General features: G+C 40.3%; 1 protein-coding gene across 2 annotated transcripts in view; it reads left to right on the forward strand.

Moving 5' to 3' along the window:
• dennd4c (DENN/MADD domain containing 4C) overlaps positions 1 to 17,963 on the forward strand; it is a 205,021-nt gene that overhangs the window by 157,059 nt on the left and 29,999 nt on the right. The window lies entirely within an intron of this gene.

Raw genomic sequence — 17,963 nt, forward strand, 5'->3', positions numbered from 1 at the left:
TAGTTCCAGTTTGTCCCTCAACTGAAACAGGAACTAGTTTAAATCAGAGTCACATTGGTCTTCCCAAGCTTTTTGTTTCACCCTTAGCTCTTTCCGCTTGGCTTCAACAGTACTGGGATTCGGCTCATTGTCACAAGAGGGAGCTATATGGCCATCCTCGCCACAGTTAAAGCAGAACCATGGGCGAGGCTTTTTGTTTTTGCCAAAGCCTTCATTTTTCAACGGAGAGTTCTGTGTTTGTGCCTCCCTTAGCTGCTGTTTCTTTACAGCTTTTGGGAACTTTGCCTGAGGTTTCTTTGCAACCATGGTTTCCATTGAAGCTTTTAAGGAAGTTAACTGTTCTTGCAGCTGAGCAATTTGCTTTTGCAGTCTCTTGGCAGATGCTTGAGCTGAGCTGTCAGCAGCAGCAGCAGCAGCAGCTTGAAACTCAGTGTTTGCATAAACATTTAAAGGATTGGACTGCACCTTTACTTTTGAAATTCCCAAGTGCTGCTTCATGCGAGTTGACTTGGCTGCCTGCTTATCTTCCTCTGTTCGCAAGAGTAAAAGCAGCTCAGAAAAGGAGGGTGGACTGGATTTCTTTTGCTCTAGATGGAGGCTAGCGATTAGGTTATCATCCCAGCATCCCCTACAGAACTGCTTCAAAAGCTGCCGATCGAAATCACTAACTGGGACTCCTCCCCCTTTTACAACTTTGTCAAGGGTAGTCTGCAGCCTGTGCACATAGGCTGAAGGTTTTTCGCCAGCATTTTGGTTTGTACTCAAGAATTTTGCGAACAGCTCATCAGCGTCATCTACAGTTCCATATGCAGAATCAAGCAAGCTCAAAAAGTCTTTGGGGCTGGACAAGGGACCCAATTGTTTAACAATGTTTGCAGCTGGTGGTAAGAGGCTGTCAATAATCTTCCGTACTACTTGTCTTTCAGGAACAGAAGAATCTGCAAGATAAAACTCAACATGAATTCGCCAAGTGTCATAGTCAACCTCCGTATTAGGGCATGGAGTTTTTCCAGAAAAGGACCTGAATTTTGCAGAGCTTGGATAGGATTGGGACATGTCAGTACTTTTGACAATGTGCTCCACAATGACCCTCTGGACTTCAGGTGTGGTCAAGTGTTCAGGGTTCAAAATAGAAGCTGGTCTGTCAGTTAGGGAAGGATTGATGGTGTCAGTGGTCAGAATGGGTGGGATAGTTTCACTGCTTGGTCGTCTCAAAACGGAACCAGGTATTAAAGGGACTAGGTCATCTACTGAAATGACCTTAGAGTGGGCTGTACCCTCCCTTTCCCCAGCAAAGGCCTGAAGTTTGTTAAGTTCACTGAGTAGCATCTTCTCATAATCTACCCCACTCACCTTAGCAATACCCTTTAAATTGGAAAGGTAAGACTCTGTAGTACTAGTCGTTAGCTTAGCACTGTAAATTGGGGATAAGAGTTGGATGCTGTGAACTACATTTGGGTCAGATGTTGTTCTTTGACAGGGTAGTTCACCCTGAATCGACTCAATGGCTGTGCCATACTCAAACTCAACTATAACTGTATCTTTAAAGTCAGGGTCAGAACTAGCAATTTCCACTGTTCGTGCAATAGAACCATAGTGTTGCAAAAACTTGACAACTTCTTCATCAGTTTCTGTACCAGAAAACCCACTGATTAGTACAGCATTTGGTACGTTGATACGTTCACGTTCAATGACATCCATGTTACTTCAGTGGAAAAATGAGCAAAAATTGTCATAAAACTGCCAACTGTGTGCCAATGATTAGATTATAGGCATTAAATAGCCAAACTCCTCCTGGCTGGCTCGCCACTTTTATGTAACACCTGCTTAGTATAGTAGGGTTAAGCTTATAGACTAGATTCGAGAGGAGTAAAATAAATTTGAGAGAATTGAGTGTTGAACAGCCGGCAGATTTATTACAATGTTACAGTGGTGCAATAACCCAATGTAAACAGCATAGAAAATTAACACAAGATCAATAGAGAAGAGCGCTCTTTTGAAAATAACAACAAAATAAAATAAAATGAATAGTCTCTTTAGACCTGACTCCTGATGAGCAGGATATTGGGAGTTCAACAGTTTCCCAGAGAAACAATCCGTATCAAGTAAGCAGTTTTTGCTCTTGCTTATCTGAAATCCTGTGATTTGAAGTAATTCAGACTGTAGCTCTACTCCTGCATCCAGAACAGCTGGCCACACTGCTTTTGGATTCGCCGAGAGTTGTCACAGGGTCTGGCTCGCCATCCATATCCAGAACCACTTCAGATCCAGGATCACAAAAAACCAGTCTGCACATACAGTACAGAGCAATAAACAAAATAGTTCTTAACAGTTTTTCTAAATAAAATGAGATCTCATAAAGTTTTCAAAATCAAGTACACTGTTGTTTTAACATTGTTCTGTTTCTATGAATTCCATTTGTATTGCTTTACAACATTACAATCAATTGTATTTATATACCCCTTTTTAAGGCATATGTAATCACATCATGAAATGTTTGTAACGTAACTAGTTTTAAATAACTTATTTACATGTATTAACCTATAACTGAAATGACAAAGTGCAGAAAAAGCATTGGACAACATTTATGGCTAAAAGAAAAGTGCATCCTGCGTTAGTTTTGCACATTTGTGAAGATGCCCAATCAAATAGACAATAAAGAAAATACGACACTCCATTTCACACACAATTCAAGTACTCCGACTGGTTTTAGCTTTTTTAGACAATACAGACTTCGCACTGTTGCAGTGTTTACCACATGTAAAATTAGCATAAGTTTTCCTGCTAACTTATCATCTCTAGTAACTCACCGGAGTTCCCAAGAAACAAACACACGCTCTGCCTGGTTTTGGTCGAGAGTAAAACACATAAAGGCCTTGTGTAGCTTGTTAATTGCTCTCGGGTGTCTTGCTCCGTTTTGCCTAGCTTAATGCAGCAACGTGCTTTTGTTGCATTCAATGAACAACGGAAAATCAAAGTGTGTTCAAGGGGTGTCGGAAATAATAATGCAAGGTAAAAAACAAGAAAATACTAGTAACCATGTCTATAGGGGTTACATATTCATGATTTGAATCCTGGGTTGTGTGAAATCTCAGAAATGCACCCTAGACAAAGTGAATCTGTGAACTAAGGTGTAGGTCTATTAGGTTATGTTGTGGTGATCTTCGAGTTGGGGGGTTTGTGTTCATACTTGAGTGCAAAATTTAAACCAATGGAAGATGGACAAGAAAAGTTCAAATCCATCAGGTCCTCAGTTTAGAAAAAATAGAAAAGAAGAGGAAGAGAAACGAGCAAAAGATGCAGGTAAGCAGATGTGTGATTGAATAATGGCAGGTCATCCTGAAACAATCAGAATCAGAATACTTTATTAATCCCTAAGGAAATTATGTGTGTTACAGTTGCTCCAAAAAGTAATGGTAAAAATAGCAACAGTAACAGACTAAACTCCAAACATTATGTTACAGATTTTAATATTAATTAGTCATTGTCAATTGTTGATTTGTCCTGTTCCCATTGTATGACGAATTATGATGGCTGTTTGGTAGCTGTTTGCAGGTAATGCATACTCTCTCTCTCTTCATATCTGTGTGTGTGTGTTTCTCTGGTGAAATTCAGTATGGTTCATTTACAATCCTTAATATGTTTTATGTGTGTGTGTGTGGGCGGGGGAGGGGCGCCAGAGGGAGTGTTCACCCGGGGCGCCAAACAGGCTAGGACCGCCACTGATTATGATACAGACTTATGATTTGCACCAATGTTTTTTTTTCGAAATTCTATACACGAAAAGTGAGCGCGAGAGCCCTCGGTGCGCCTGCTCGCTGCTGAAGTCAAAGTAAACTTTATTGTCATCTCCGCTACAGTCCAGTATATAGAGACGAGACAACGAGGCTCCAGTTACAGCAGTGCAAATAAACCAACAATAAATATAAGCAGAGTAAGAAAATAAATATACACTTTAGGACTCGGGGTAAAGGGATCAATAGCAATTTTAAATTTTAAATTTACAGTTTGATGATTTAAAGTCTCACACACAACCCGTCGAAAGGGGAGGGGGGAGCTGCTACTTCCAAATAGAGCACATTTCATTTATAATGTTGTAAATCCAAGCCCATTATGTATTCATGATTTGAATCCTGGGTTGTTTGAAATCCCAGAAATAAACCCAAGACAAAGTGAATCTGTGAACTAAGGTGTAGGTGTGTTAGATCATGTTGTGGTGATCCTTGGGTTGAGATGGGTGTTCATACTGGAGTGCAAAATTAAAACCAATGGAAGATGGACAAGAAAAGTTCAAAGCCATCAGGTGCTCAGTTTAGAAAAAATAGAAAAGAAGAGGAGGAGAAACGAGCAAAAGATGAAGGTAAGCAGATGTGTCATTGGATAATGGCAGGTCATCCTGAAACAATCAGAATCAGAATACTTTATTAATCCCTAAGGAAATTATGTGAGTTACAGTTGCTCCAAGAAGAAATGGTAAAAATAGTAACAGTAACAGACTAAACTCCAAAGAATACAATGTTACAGATTTTAATATTAATTAGTCATTGTCAATTGTTGATTTGTCCTGTTCTCATAGTTTTATGTTAATGTACAATCCTTAATGTGTGTGTGTGTGTGTGTGTGTGTGCGTGTGTGTGTGTGTGTGTGTGTGTGGGGGGGGGGGGGGGGTGCCAGAGGGAGTGTTCGCCCAGGACGCCAAACAGGCTAGGACCGCCACTGCTGACGAGCGTTCATTTTTTAGGATGAAGAAAGTTTTTATATGATCTTTAACTCATCTGTAATTTGTTCTCTTTGTCAGCTTTGAAGCCCTAAATGGACAAAGACGGTCAACGAGCTGCTCGGGCACAGCTGTGTGTCCTGCAGCTGCGGTCGTTTCACTTCCATGTGTACTATGATCAGACTGACGGCCTGGTTGCCATGCTGTACAGCGGGACGCAGAGGCTTGCTGTCATATTCTTCAGAAGAGTCATAACGGCGATCATCCAGGATGAGGATCGCAGACACAGCAGTGTGTGACAGAGGCAGTCAGCGCCTGTGTTTACATGGAGAGAGCAGCCAGTTCGCCTTATATCTTTGTTTGTTTGTCTGTTTTTCTTTTTAAAATCCGATTAATAAATAAAATAATGTTATTTAAAAAACATCAGTTATCTTTCCTTGTTATTAATCCATGCACCAGTTTTCACTCTGGACCCTGGAGAAGTCGTCAGTAATATTTATTTGTCACCTTTTCCAACTTTAGTGCGCATTTGTGCCAAATGTAGACGATTAAAACAAACGTCAAAAATATAAACATTTTATTTCTATTTATAGATTTTGGAGAAAAAATAATAGAGGTTAACATGTCGTTCTCAGGATAATTAACCCTCTAGTGCAGAACACTATTTTTTTTTTTTTATTAAACCCATGTTTAAGATCAACAATAATTTGTGAATTGTGAACACAGAAATAGACTTATTTCTGTTTCTGTGCCATTGTCTGACAAAACCAGCAGTCTCATGGGTTGAACTTGTTTTATATCTCCTATGATCTGACTGAGGGGCGGGGACAGCCAGTCTCTGTCTCTCTCTGTGTGTTTGGAGAAGCAAAGTCTAAGGAACTTGGAAAGAAAAGTCAAGAAGCAAAGAAGTGTGCAGACAGGGTTTTCACATTTGTTTTCCCCTCCATCGTCAAAAACTGCGGATTGGCAGTCACTGTGTTTAAATGTTGTCACAAAATTCCACAAGCTTCTGCACTGTAGTGGGTCAAAATATGATTTCTTGTTTATTTATCTGCTTCATAGATTATATATTGGCCTATGAAAGAAAAGAGCATGATCGACATGTAGGGAAAATCATAACCTCAACATCAGTCGCCTATTTAAACCTGTTTTACTTCTTTGTTAAAAAAAGGTAAAATTGTTTTAAATATTCCTCTTCTGTTGTTATTCTGTTATCGAATTTCTTGTTTTTTATTTATTCATTGAAAATATTGTTACCCGGAGGAGGAAATTTTGTATTCTCAGGTTCCTTTCAAGTTTGCTGTGTTATCTAAGAAATTCACAAAGCTTTATAATGTCCCAAGACGAGTACACTTCTAAAGAACTGCAAAGCCTCGCTTCAGACCTGTTGACGTTTGCGATTCAGAAATCGAAGAGTTCTTCAGTCACAGACTTAATATCACCCACTGTGGAAGCTGACATGTCGCAGCTGCACACAGGTCAGCGAGGAAAAGTGAATTAGAAATATATTAGAAGAAAATGGAAACTAATAAATTGCGTACAAATAAAACGGCTACATATAATTTCGTGTGTGTCTGTTACATGTGTGCCTATTGTACAGTCTGGCTGCTGATCAAGGACCTGGAATAGACCTCCGTCCTACACCGTGGCTGTAACAGAGCTGCTAACAGAGCTGCTCAGGGCCTCTGCAGGCTCATAAGAGAAAAGCTGTTAGCCAAGCTGTTGTCCATTGGAGTGGCTGTAGCTCAGGAGGTAGAGCAGGTCACCTCCTCGTATACTGTCCAGGAAAGAGCTGGTCCTCTTTATTAATGTGTTAAGTGTGCCCCTCCCATTCCTGGATAATGACATGAAGTAGAAGCTGAGAAACCCAGTTTTTTCTTTTCTCAGACACATGTGTGTTTATGAAGACGATCTGCTTTCAAACACTAAATGTATTTGGCATAGGTTGGTATTTATGTTTTAATTACTTATTATTATAATTTATTATTAAATTGTTTGTAAAAGGTTTTTATTGGTTTATGCCTACCAGGAAATCAACAGCAAAAATAGGAGAATATTGGTATATTCAGACATTAGTATAGCAATGTCTATCGCAAAAATTCTTGCAGCAGAAATTTAAGTACAAAATTACAAAAAAAATACATAAAACTCAAACCCAAAACACTCAATGGGTGTTTCATTGATGCACCTCCAGTAGAACCAGTTCCCACAAAAATGTGTGCTCTTAATCTGGCAGGAAAGGAAACGTCAGTCACATGGCGCTTTGTAATTAACACATCAAAATGAAAGTTTCATGCCTTTTTTTGTTTTTACCCAGTTCTCATGTGTCATGTTGGCCACACACCTGATACAGTTCAGATAAATCTGTGGATTACAGATATGTTATTTCCTGAAACTTACATTAGACAACTATAGAGCACTTTAGAAGCTAACCTGTTTCTTTAATGGGTGTTCAGTGATCGTGTGCTCATTAAAGGAGACGCCCATCACCTCTGCTTCAAAATAATCTCTGCCAACTTTAACAAGACATTAGTTTGCGTGTCATAGAATCGATAAAACAGATGACTGAATAATCAGTCATCTGTTTTTTTTTAACTGATGAAACTCAAAAAGCCACTCAGCACCACGTTAAATCGTGCTGATGTCTGTTACTGAAGGTGTCACGTGACCAGTGGAAGGCAGTTGACTTCTCAGTGGCGCAGAAAAAGGGCCTGTTTAAGCTTGTGGTTTATGAAATATACCCCACCACCACCACCTAAGACCAAATACAATCTGTCTGAACAGCAACACCCAGGGAACTGTGCTGTCCCCTTTCCTCTTCACCATCTATACAGTTCAAGTACATCACAGAAACTTGTCTCCTCCAGAAATTCTCTGATGACAAGGTCATTATTGGAAGTGTGAAGATGGGATGGGAAGAGTACAGAGGACTGATCGCTTTGTGAGGTGGTGTGAGGTGAATCGCCTGCAGCTGACTGTGGCCTAAACAAAGGAGCTGGTGGTGGACTTTAGCAGAAACAGATCCCAACCCTCCCCTGTCTGCATTGGTAGGACTGATGTCGAAATAATCGCATCATACAAGTATCTGGGAGTTCAACTGGATCACAAGATGGAGTGGTCTGCCAAAACGGACGCTGCCTACAAAAAGGGTTTGAGTCGGCTTTACTTTCTATGAAGGCTCAGATCCTTCAATGTATGCAGCAGGCTGCTCTGTATGTTATATCTGTCTGTTGTTGTGAGCACCATCGTCTTTGCTGTGGCGTGCTGGGGTGCAGGCATCAAAGCAAAGGACGCAAACAGACTGAACAAACTCATCAAGAAGGCCGAGTCTGTTGTTGGCATGAAGCTCACTACCCTGGAGGAGGTGATCAGTTACAGAATGCTGGCAATCATGGACAATGAGTCCCACCCCCTCCACGACACACTGGACAATCTGAAGAGCTGTTTCAGCAACAGGTTCCCTCAACCTGGCTGTCTGAGGGAACATTAGAGGAGGTTCTTCCTTCCCGCTGCTCTCAGACTCTTTCATTCATCCACTTGGTTCAGGTCCACACATGTGGAATAGAATTAAACACACCTCAATGCACCATGTCACTTTTTTACACCACAACATATATTTGTACACATACTTGTCCTTTTATATTTACATGTATATATATTGTATCTCTATATTTATCTATTTATCTTAATTCTTATTAATCAATATCGCTGTTTCTACACTCATTTTATATACGTGTTTGATGTCGGTTATATATTTGCTGCTATGACAACTTAATTTCTCTCTGGGATTAATAAAGTCTCTGATTCTGATTCTGACAATGCAGCAAACAAACTCTCCTCACTCACAGCCCTACTACAGTTATTCAGGGCCTGTGGAATCCCCAGATGGATCAAGAGTGTTTTCTTGAAGACAGTTGCCTGTACAATATTGGAGAGTAAGACATGTACATGGAAAGTTATGCATAATGTGGATTATACATAACATAGAAATACACATGGAAGATGTCAGATTCATAAAGGTCATCCAGTCTACCCCTGTATCAGCACAACAAACTGTTAGTCCCTCATGGCAATTACAAACTCATGACGTGGAGCCAAAAAAGCGCCATGAATACTTTTCTGGATGTGCTCTTCATCAAACAATGTCTTGTAAAACACTGCTACCCAGTGGTGACATAAAAGAAGTTGAAAATTCTGAGTACAGTTAGCTCTTTTAACATTAGTTCACATTTTGTGGTTGATCACTGTGAATCTTAGGTGTATCATTCCGCCAAGCAAACACGGACAGCTCTAGAATAACCTCATTACTTCTGCTCCGCTGAGTGCTTGGATATCTTCATTAAAAGTGCTTTGGCGTCAGATGCGCGGCCGTGGAGAACAGTCTGGAGATGGCGCCAAGGCGGACAAAAACACAAGAAGCGTGCAGAGTAAAGAAGAGCTGAGCCGGCTCTATTCATCCAACAGTTTGAGAAAGAAGGTGAGGTGCAGCTGCAGCCGCACACACGTAAAGCTTCATACTTCATTTCTGACGTTCATCCATCTTTCCTTACAGTGCAGGAACGCGTAAACGAACTGGAGGCCAAAATGGAGAACACGCTGGCCAGAGTGGAAAAAATATTCAAAGTGGAGCTGATGAACAGGCACGTGCAGAGGGGGAGGGGGGTAGAGGGGCTTGAGCACCCGGCCCTTTCCTGATGGGTGCCCAAAGTCCCCTTTTGTTGAGGCAACTTTTAAAAAAAAAAAAAAAATTATTATTATTATTTTTTAATGTGTGTGGGCGTGCGGAGTCCTGTCTGTGCCCCTCAACAATAATATTTAACTATTAATGACAGTTTTGCTAAATAAAAGGATCTGGCTTGCATCAGTCACATGATCACATTTAACCAATGATCGCCCTTGACGGCAGAACGCGCTGGTTACGAGCTGGGAACGAGCTCACAAAGAGCACGCGCATTTTTAGCGGTCCGGAGCTGTAGGAGAAACACAAGTTAACTCAGAGACACAGACTGATGCGACAAAACCAGTAAGTAGGTGTACAGCGTACACTGTAGTGTATAGCACACAGGAGTATTAGCTTATTATGTACACGTTCGTAAGTTGTCTTGTTGCAACTGACGAACTGAAACAAACGAGCGTGCTGTGTGTGCAACAGCGCGACAAACATTACCTGTCCTTTTATTAACTGCACAAGTAGTGCTGGTCATAGCTGCTGGCTACCTGTGTAAGGCTGTCATGGGTCTGTAGCTCTGTCCACCGTTTTAGGGAACATATTTAGTTTTAAAGTAAGTTTCCGGGCTTTTCCTGCCTTTCTGGAAGGATTATATTTCACTAAAAAACGATCTAATATGCATGTCCACATAATTATGCATTATTATAATTATAATATATTAAAAAACACACGCTGTATTTTAAAGAACATACATTAAGAAGCAGATTATATTAGATTTATATTTTAAATAAGACAAAATTTGGATTTTACAGCAGTAAAATTATTGTATCTCTACAGTTTAAAAATGTAATAAGCTTTGCCCCTGCACAGAGTGGATAGTGAAATAAATGGAATCATCATAAATACATTATTTCATATTTATTACTTCCCCCTCCTCATTGCTTTATTATTGTAGCTCTAGTAATAAATAATAATGTGAGGATTCTGGATCAGCACAGTGATGCCCATAGTATATATAGTATTCTGAAGAAGGTCTAAAATGTCACTGTGTGTGCGTGCATGTGTGTGTTTTATTTAGATGGATTTTTAAAAAAAATATTACTCATGATATAACATTGTCCAGACATGGCTGGTAAGGACATGAGGAGGAAACAGTAGGAGCTGTGTGAGGCTACTAAAGGCAGTGCTATAACATTTTTCTGTCATCATTTTATTATAGATTAAGTGCAAGAGTTGTTAGGTGTGGGTAATTAGATTATAGTTTATTGCAATAGCAAGTTGTGCCTTGTTCTCACATAGACAGCAAGTGGAGAGTGATATATGAAATGATGGGATGGAAGGAAGAAGAGAAGCAAAGAGTGATTCACAGGCAGAGCCTAAATTATTTCTCACAGTTTTTTGTTGCCTTATGGTTCCAAGTGCTGTCACCAATCTTTGCATTTTGTTATTATCTCATGACACTTGTTTAATCAGCTACCATCTCTCCTATGGACTTTTTAATGTCTACAGTCTCAGATCAACACAGCCCTGCCCTCCAGCACTATCAGCAGCAACCCCTCAACAGCAACATTGTACCCATCAGGTAAAGCATCGGCTACGTTTGCTTTGCCTTGTTGCCCATATTAGGTTCTTGATGAATGTGTGTTGTTGTTATTCAGCCTGGCTCAATGTGCCCCTTTTTAACTTTGAGCACCCGCCCCTTTAAACCTCTCTGCACGGCCCTGTTGTGTAGCGGTGGAGGGTAACAACTGAAAATATGAAATAAACACACATGTAAGGCAAGACTCTCTAAAAAAAATTGTTGCATTGTTGTTCGGTCTTTGCTCTCTCTTCTCCCGTGCCCTTCCGTTTTCCCCCGCATAAGCGGAATTGCGGGCCAGTCAGTATCAGTACCAACCTGACGAACCTGACCGCACTGCCTGCTGCGAACACAAGTGTAAGGCAAGACTTTCGCTTCCGCATCCGCATATGAGTCCGCATATATGCTGTGCAGACTGCGGTCAAGTGGTTCCAGTATTCGAATATTATCCTTTGTGTTCGCACAGCCTCCACGCAGAGCTGGGAACCTGGGGCCTTCAGCATCCAGCAGCCTTCACAGATTAAACATTGTTGATGTTGTTTAAAGTCCGATAATGAATTCATTAAAATAAATAATTAAAGGCTACCTTTCCTTGTTATTATTCCACACATTGATTTTTAACCTGCACAGAGTCCTTCAACAGAGCTCTTAGATTTTCAAAAGCTGTATCTATCAGTTTAAAAAAAAACAGTGAGTGAGCGATGGGGAAGCCAGATTTGATAACCAAATTTGATAATAAAATAATATTGATATGTGATAAAAAAAACAAAAAACAATATTATCTCCCAATAAGTTGGTTTAATGTAGTTTTGCGGCGCTGTTGTAGCGCGGCCGTTTCTGTTTAATTCCAGCGTTGCAGAGAGAGGTGCTCGAGTTATCTCCACCAAAGCGCCTCCGGTCCTGGGGTAAACCGTTAGAACTGCTTTTATTAGCATTCACAGCTACAAGAGGCTAAGGTTACATTTATCCTTTGTTTTAGGGTTTGATTGCTGCCTTCACCTCTCTGTGGAAAATCGCCCAACCTTAATTGGAGAATCAAGACGCTGCCTAGTCGCTGTTTGAGGGCTCCTGCTCGGTGGAGCTGCTCTCTTGTCTCGTCTCATCTTTTTGGTACCCACGCCTCGGTGATCGGGCTGGAGCGATCGTCTGCCCGAGTGTCGTGCTGGGAACTTTAAATCGCCTCAGTTGCCAATCTCAGCCTGTGGGGAGCCAGACTGGCTTGTGATCTAGGCCTGAACAATTGCCACCAGCACGAGTTGTAGTTTGATTTGTGGGGTGTAAGCCTTCCAGTTTGGTGTGCATGTGTGATTTCTTTTATTAAAGATTTTTATATGTAGCGAGCCTGACTCTCAGTGTCCTTTTACTCTTTTAACGTATTGCTCTGTTTTATTTCAGTGAACAGAGGACCTCAGGTGGTGGGTCGTTTTCACACTTTCCTTTGTACAGCACTGGGTGGGCTGTAGTGATTGTCTTGTGTGATTTTTCTTTTGGGTCCACGGCTGCTGGTAAGTCCAAGTTCCATGATTGTTTTATTTTATCTTTAGGACACTGTCAACAACGACGCTACATTTTGTTTTCTAATATTTTATCTATTTTAAATATAAACAAAATTATTGATATTGGAGCCAACCTGCGTCGGTGTGCATCCTTGAATCTGTGCGGCCTCTCTTATTCCTTTAATAGATTTTTCTTAAATAGGAATTTCCTGGGGGTGAAATTCCCCTAGGTGGCGTTGTCATTTTATTGCCTTTTCTTTTATAACCCCGCCGACCACTTGGTCACACTAATGAAGTGGCAGCAGGGCTCTGGTGAGTATGTTGACGGCCCATTTTGAGCCGATTTTTGAGTCGTGCGACCGTTTTGGTGATCGGCCCGAGTTTGGCCTTCATCGTGTATATGTGGAGTAACGAGAAGCGATTAACACCTCAAGACCAGGTCGGGAGGATTTCAAACCTGTTTGAGGTCTGCCTGAGAGTGTAAGAAATAAAGTTTGCGTGTAAGAAATAATCCGTTTCTTATTTCTTCTGTTTCGGCCTTTAGGAGAGGGAGGAGGCGGGCGCAAAAAACACCCATACTGGTGTATTAGAGGGAGGGACTCAGGGACTCTGAGGGAGGGACTGAGAGCAGGGAGGGACTCAGGGACTCTGAGGGAGTCCCGCCCTCGGAGGCTTTTAGTCCCTCAAAGTGTCCCGGACTGGTGTATTAAAACTGCTGAAACGCACGCTTTACTTCCACCGGTTCGGGTAAACCTCGGTGACGCTTATAAAGGCCGAAACAGAAGAAATAAGAAACGGATTCTTATCGTCAGCATTGTTGATAAAGGTAAGATTTACAGACTTTTGATTTCAAATACAAACACTTGAAGGTAGTGTTTGTACGTTGAACAAAACTTGTTCATAATGATTGTGTTAACAGATTTGTCCAAATTTAAACTTAAAAAAACAAATCAGCTAAGTTGCAGTAAAGACTGCATTTTAGTTTCAATGTTTATGCTGAATTGAGCAAATATGACAAGTTATACAACAAAACTATCAGTAGATTGTCCTGTTCACATAGAACAATATTCTGAAGTTTTCAGATGATACTCGGATTATAACTCAAATATTTTGGTTAAATACGTGGATAATTTTAATATTCGAGACCTCCTCAATTTCCCGTACATCTGCGCACTCTCTCCTCTCCTGCACGATCCCTCACAAAGTGCCACAAAGTGCACAAAGTGCCACAGAAGCCTTCCATGGCTTCTGTGGCACTTTGTGGCACTTTGTGAGGGATCATGCAGGAGAGGAGAGAGTGCGCAGATGTGGGGGTTGGTGCACTGAATTGTTTAAGTGTGCCAGAATAAAACTTCTAAGTTGTAGATACTTAAAAAAGTGTTTCTGCGGTAAATCAAACTTTGCCCTTAATTCACTGAATGACATTAGAGAATATTCCTCATATACGTCCTGTAGTTTCGCAATGCCCTTGTTCAGCCAAGCTTTAAAGCCCATGTCATTCTTAGCCGGGGCAAAGAGTTCATTACCCCAAATTGGGGAGAAACAGGACAACCCAGGAAAGTCATTCAACATTTTTTGTACTTCATGCCAAACAACAATAGTGTTTTTTACAAAGGGATTAGTAGTAATTTTCTTTAAAGTTTTAAAGGGTGCTGAGTATAAATAGCTATTTAACGACAGACCCTTTGAGGACATTCTTTCAGTTGCTAACCAGGGAAGGGAGATATCGTTTGAAAACCAAAACATAGTGGTCCTCAGCTGAGCAGCCCAATAGTACCATTTTAAATTTGGAAACTGCAGTCCTCCCCTATCATATGTAAACACAAGAGGGAGAGTCTGAGTCTTGGCTTCCTATTGTTCCAGATGAAATTAGAAAGAAGCTTTCTGGTCTTGGAAAAAAAAGAAGGAGGAGGGGCCAGCGGAATTGACTGAAAGATATATAGGAATTTAGGTAATATAGTCATCTTTACTATGTTTATTCTTCCCAGTAAAGAAAGAGGCAATGATATTAATCTAGTGATCTCATCCGACAACCCTACCACCAAGGGCTCATAATTGGCTGAACTAAGATTGCTTATCGTTGGGGTTACTCTGATGCCTAAATATTTAAATCCCTCTGCGGCATTCACAAATGGGTGGGATACAACTGGTTTCAACCTCTCGTTCATGTTTAAAAACATAATGGATGATTTTTCTTCGTTCACTTTGAACCCAGAGAAACTGCTAAATTGATCGAATAGCTTCAGCAGAGATGGTATTGATTCTGCAAGGTGTGATAGAAACACAATAGTATCGTCAGCATACATTGCAATTTTGTGTAGCATCTCCACGATTTTAATACCATGGATCGAGGGATGTGATCTAATTGCTATCGCTAAAGGTTCCATGGCTAGTACAAAAAGCAGAGGTGAAATCGGAGACCCTTGCCTGGTGCCTCGAGATAGCTCAAAAGGACTAGAGATGAGATTATTGGTAGATACCATTGCAACCGAATCAGCAAGTAAAATTTCAATCCATCGGCGGAAGTGATCACCAAATCCAAAACGCTTAAGCACCTCAATTAGATAGGGCCATTCAACTCGATCGAACGCCTTCTCCGCGTCGAGTGATAGTATTGCAGTATCAGGTGACTCTTCACATTCGTGGATTATATTGAGAACTCTCCTCACGTTGTGGAACCCCTGACGATTTTGAACGAAGCCATTTTGATCTCCGTGTATAATGGCTGGAAGAGCCCTCTCTAGCCTCATAGCCAGAGCCTTAGCTATGATTTTGGAGTCAGAATTTAACAGCGATATGGGTCTGTAAGAACCGCTTTCGGCTGGCGCTTTGCTCAGTTTTAGAATGAGAGTGATCAGGGCACTACGAAATGTAGCAGGGAGGCGACCTGTTTCATAGGATCCCAAATAAACATCTAATAATGGGGGAATTAATTTTGCTTTAAATAGCTTGTAAATATCTATCGGAAGCCCGTCAGGACCCGAAGCCTTACCACCTCTCATGTTTGTAATGGCATCAGAAACGTCATTGAAATTTATTTCTCTCTCCAATTCATTTTTCATATCCTCAGAAATACAGGGAAAGATCAATCTATCCAAGAAAGTATTTTGGCTTACCAGGTCCAGTGGGCTGTCAGATTTATATAGGGTTTTATAATACGAGACAAAGGTATTATTAATTTCTGTGGGATCTGTAGATAATTCCCCTTGATCGTTCCTAATTATATTAATGGCTCTGTCAGATTCAAGTTTCTTTATCTGCCAAGCTAGTAGTCTACCTGGCTTTTCACCCTGATCATAAAACGTCTGTTTCAATCTTATTAAACCATCTTCAGCTTTAAGCATAGACAGCTCCTCGTATTTAGCTTTAAGGGTCAATAATTCCTGTTTTTTCTGTGTTGAATCATCTATGTTAACTTCTCTCTCTAATTCTCTAATTTTATTGTCTAATTCGTTCATTGTCTGTTTGAATTTGTTAAATTTAGAGCTAGTGAAACTTATCATTTGACCTCTAATATATGCTTTAAAAGCTTCCCACCTAACGGCTGCAGTTGTTTGAATTGTATTAATTGAGAAGTAGAGATCAATGTGTTCTCCTACAAATTTCATAAAGTCAGAATCATGTATCCATTTAGGGTGCAAGCGCCACTTGTTTGAGCGGCTATTCACTTGTTCCACCTCATAAAATAGTGAGGTTGGGGCATGATCTGACAACACAATGCTGTCATATATACACTATGAAGAAAGTTTTTATATGATCTTTGACTCATCTGTAATTTGTTCTCCTTCTGTCAGGTTTGAAGCCCTAAATGGACGAAGACGGTCAACGAGCTGCTCGGGCACAGCTGTGTGTCCTGCAGCTGCGCTCCTTTCACTTGCATCTCTACTACGACCAGACTGACGGCCTGGTTGCCATGCTGTACAGAGGGACGCAGAGGCTTGCTGTCATATTCTTCAGGAGAGTCCTGACGGCGATCATCCAGGATGAGGATCGCAGGCATAGCAGTGTGTGACAGAGGCAGTCAGCGCTTGTGTTTACATGGAGAGAGCAGTTCGCCTTATATCTTTTCTTTTCTTTTCTTTTCTTTTCAAAATTCCATTAATAAATAAATAAATGTTTTGTTTTGTTTCTTAAAAAAACATCAGTTATCTTTCCTTGTTATTAATCCATGCACCAGTTTTCATTCTGGACCCTGAAAAGGTCGTCAGTAATATTTTTTGTCACCTTTTCCAACGTTAATGTGCATCTGTGCCAGATGTAGACGATTAAAACAAACGTAAAAAATATAACATTTTATTTTTAATATAGATTTTGGGGAAAAAATATAATGGAGGTTAATGTGTAGTTCTCAGAATAATTAACCCTCTAGTGCAGAACACTATTTTTTTTTATTAAACCCGTATTCACTGAATTGTTTAAAAAAACAAACAAAAAAAAAAAAACTAAAGATCAACAGCAATGGGTTGAGCTTGTTTTATATCTCCTATGATCTGACTGTCAGTCAGCGGAGTGGAGATGTGGGTGTCTGGCTTAAAACAGGACATGTTAGCTGCATTTAACCTTCAGTTACTCTTTATATAATTAGGTAGGAGTCACACCATGTTTCTTTTTAACTGTAAAACATTACACTAGGTAACCTGCATTGTTGAAAACACGTTTTCCGACTATGTTTGCTACCCTACAATCCGTCCTACTTTGTAATAAAATCAGCGACATTTGACCGTCCTGTTGCTCCCATTGAAGTTTATACAGCCTATTTAAAATGTGAAAACCTAAAATTTTCCGTAGCCCACTGTTGTTATCAGTGTCCTGTTTATTTGTCCACCTGTTGTGGAGTGAGAGAAGCTGGTTATTTTGTGCATGTGCCGATATTAAAACCAGGAGCCACATTCAGGTAAAAGTGTAAGATCAAATGATCCCTCAGTCAAGAATAATGTTGGATCAGTGTTTCAATATTTATATCTTTTATTAGATGTTCATGTGGTTTGGTTATTTGCCTTTTGGTTGAAAGTACACTGAGAGAGGACTTTTTATTAGTGATCTTAATAGTGTTTTTTCATATTAATGTAATTTTTCATCTAATTGAATACAATCTATATTTGTGTATGATTGTCAGTCCAAAGAGGGAGAGAGGAAAGAGGGGAACGTGAGGAGAAAGTACAAGGTCAGGAAGAACCAGGTAAGGAAACAGACAGGGAACAGTGACAGGCAAAACTGAAACTGTTAAACTGCTTGAGAGACTTGACCACCAAAAAGTGATAGAGAGATTTTCCAACCTCAAGGTGAGGCGACATAGGTTAAAAGGAAATAAAAAAATCTGCAGAGCCATAGTAGTATCTGCAGTAAAGATCTCTTCATACATTATATACACTGTACCACAGGCAAAGTTGCCTCCATTTTTATAATTTTTTTAAATTAATATTTTGTACATTTGTATATTTCCAGGACTCTTCTGTTTTTGGAGTGTATTTTTATGTATCTGTATTATATTATACATACGCA

Source organism: Neolamprologus multifasciatus, chromosome 3 (genome assembly GCF_963576455.1).
Source record: "Neolamprologus multifasciatus chromosome 3, fNeoMul1.2, whole genome shotgun sequence".
Lineage (NCBI taxonomy): Eukaryota > Metazoa > Chordata > Actinopteri > Cichliformes > Cichlidae > Neolamprologus > Neolamprologus multifasciatus.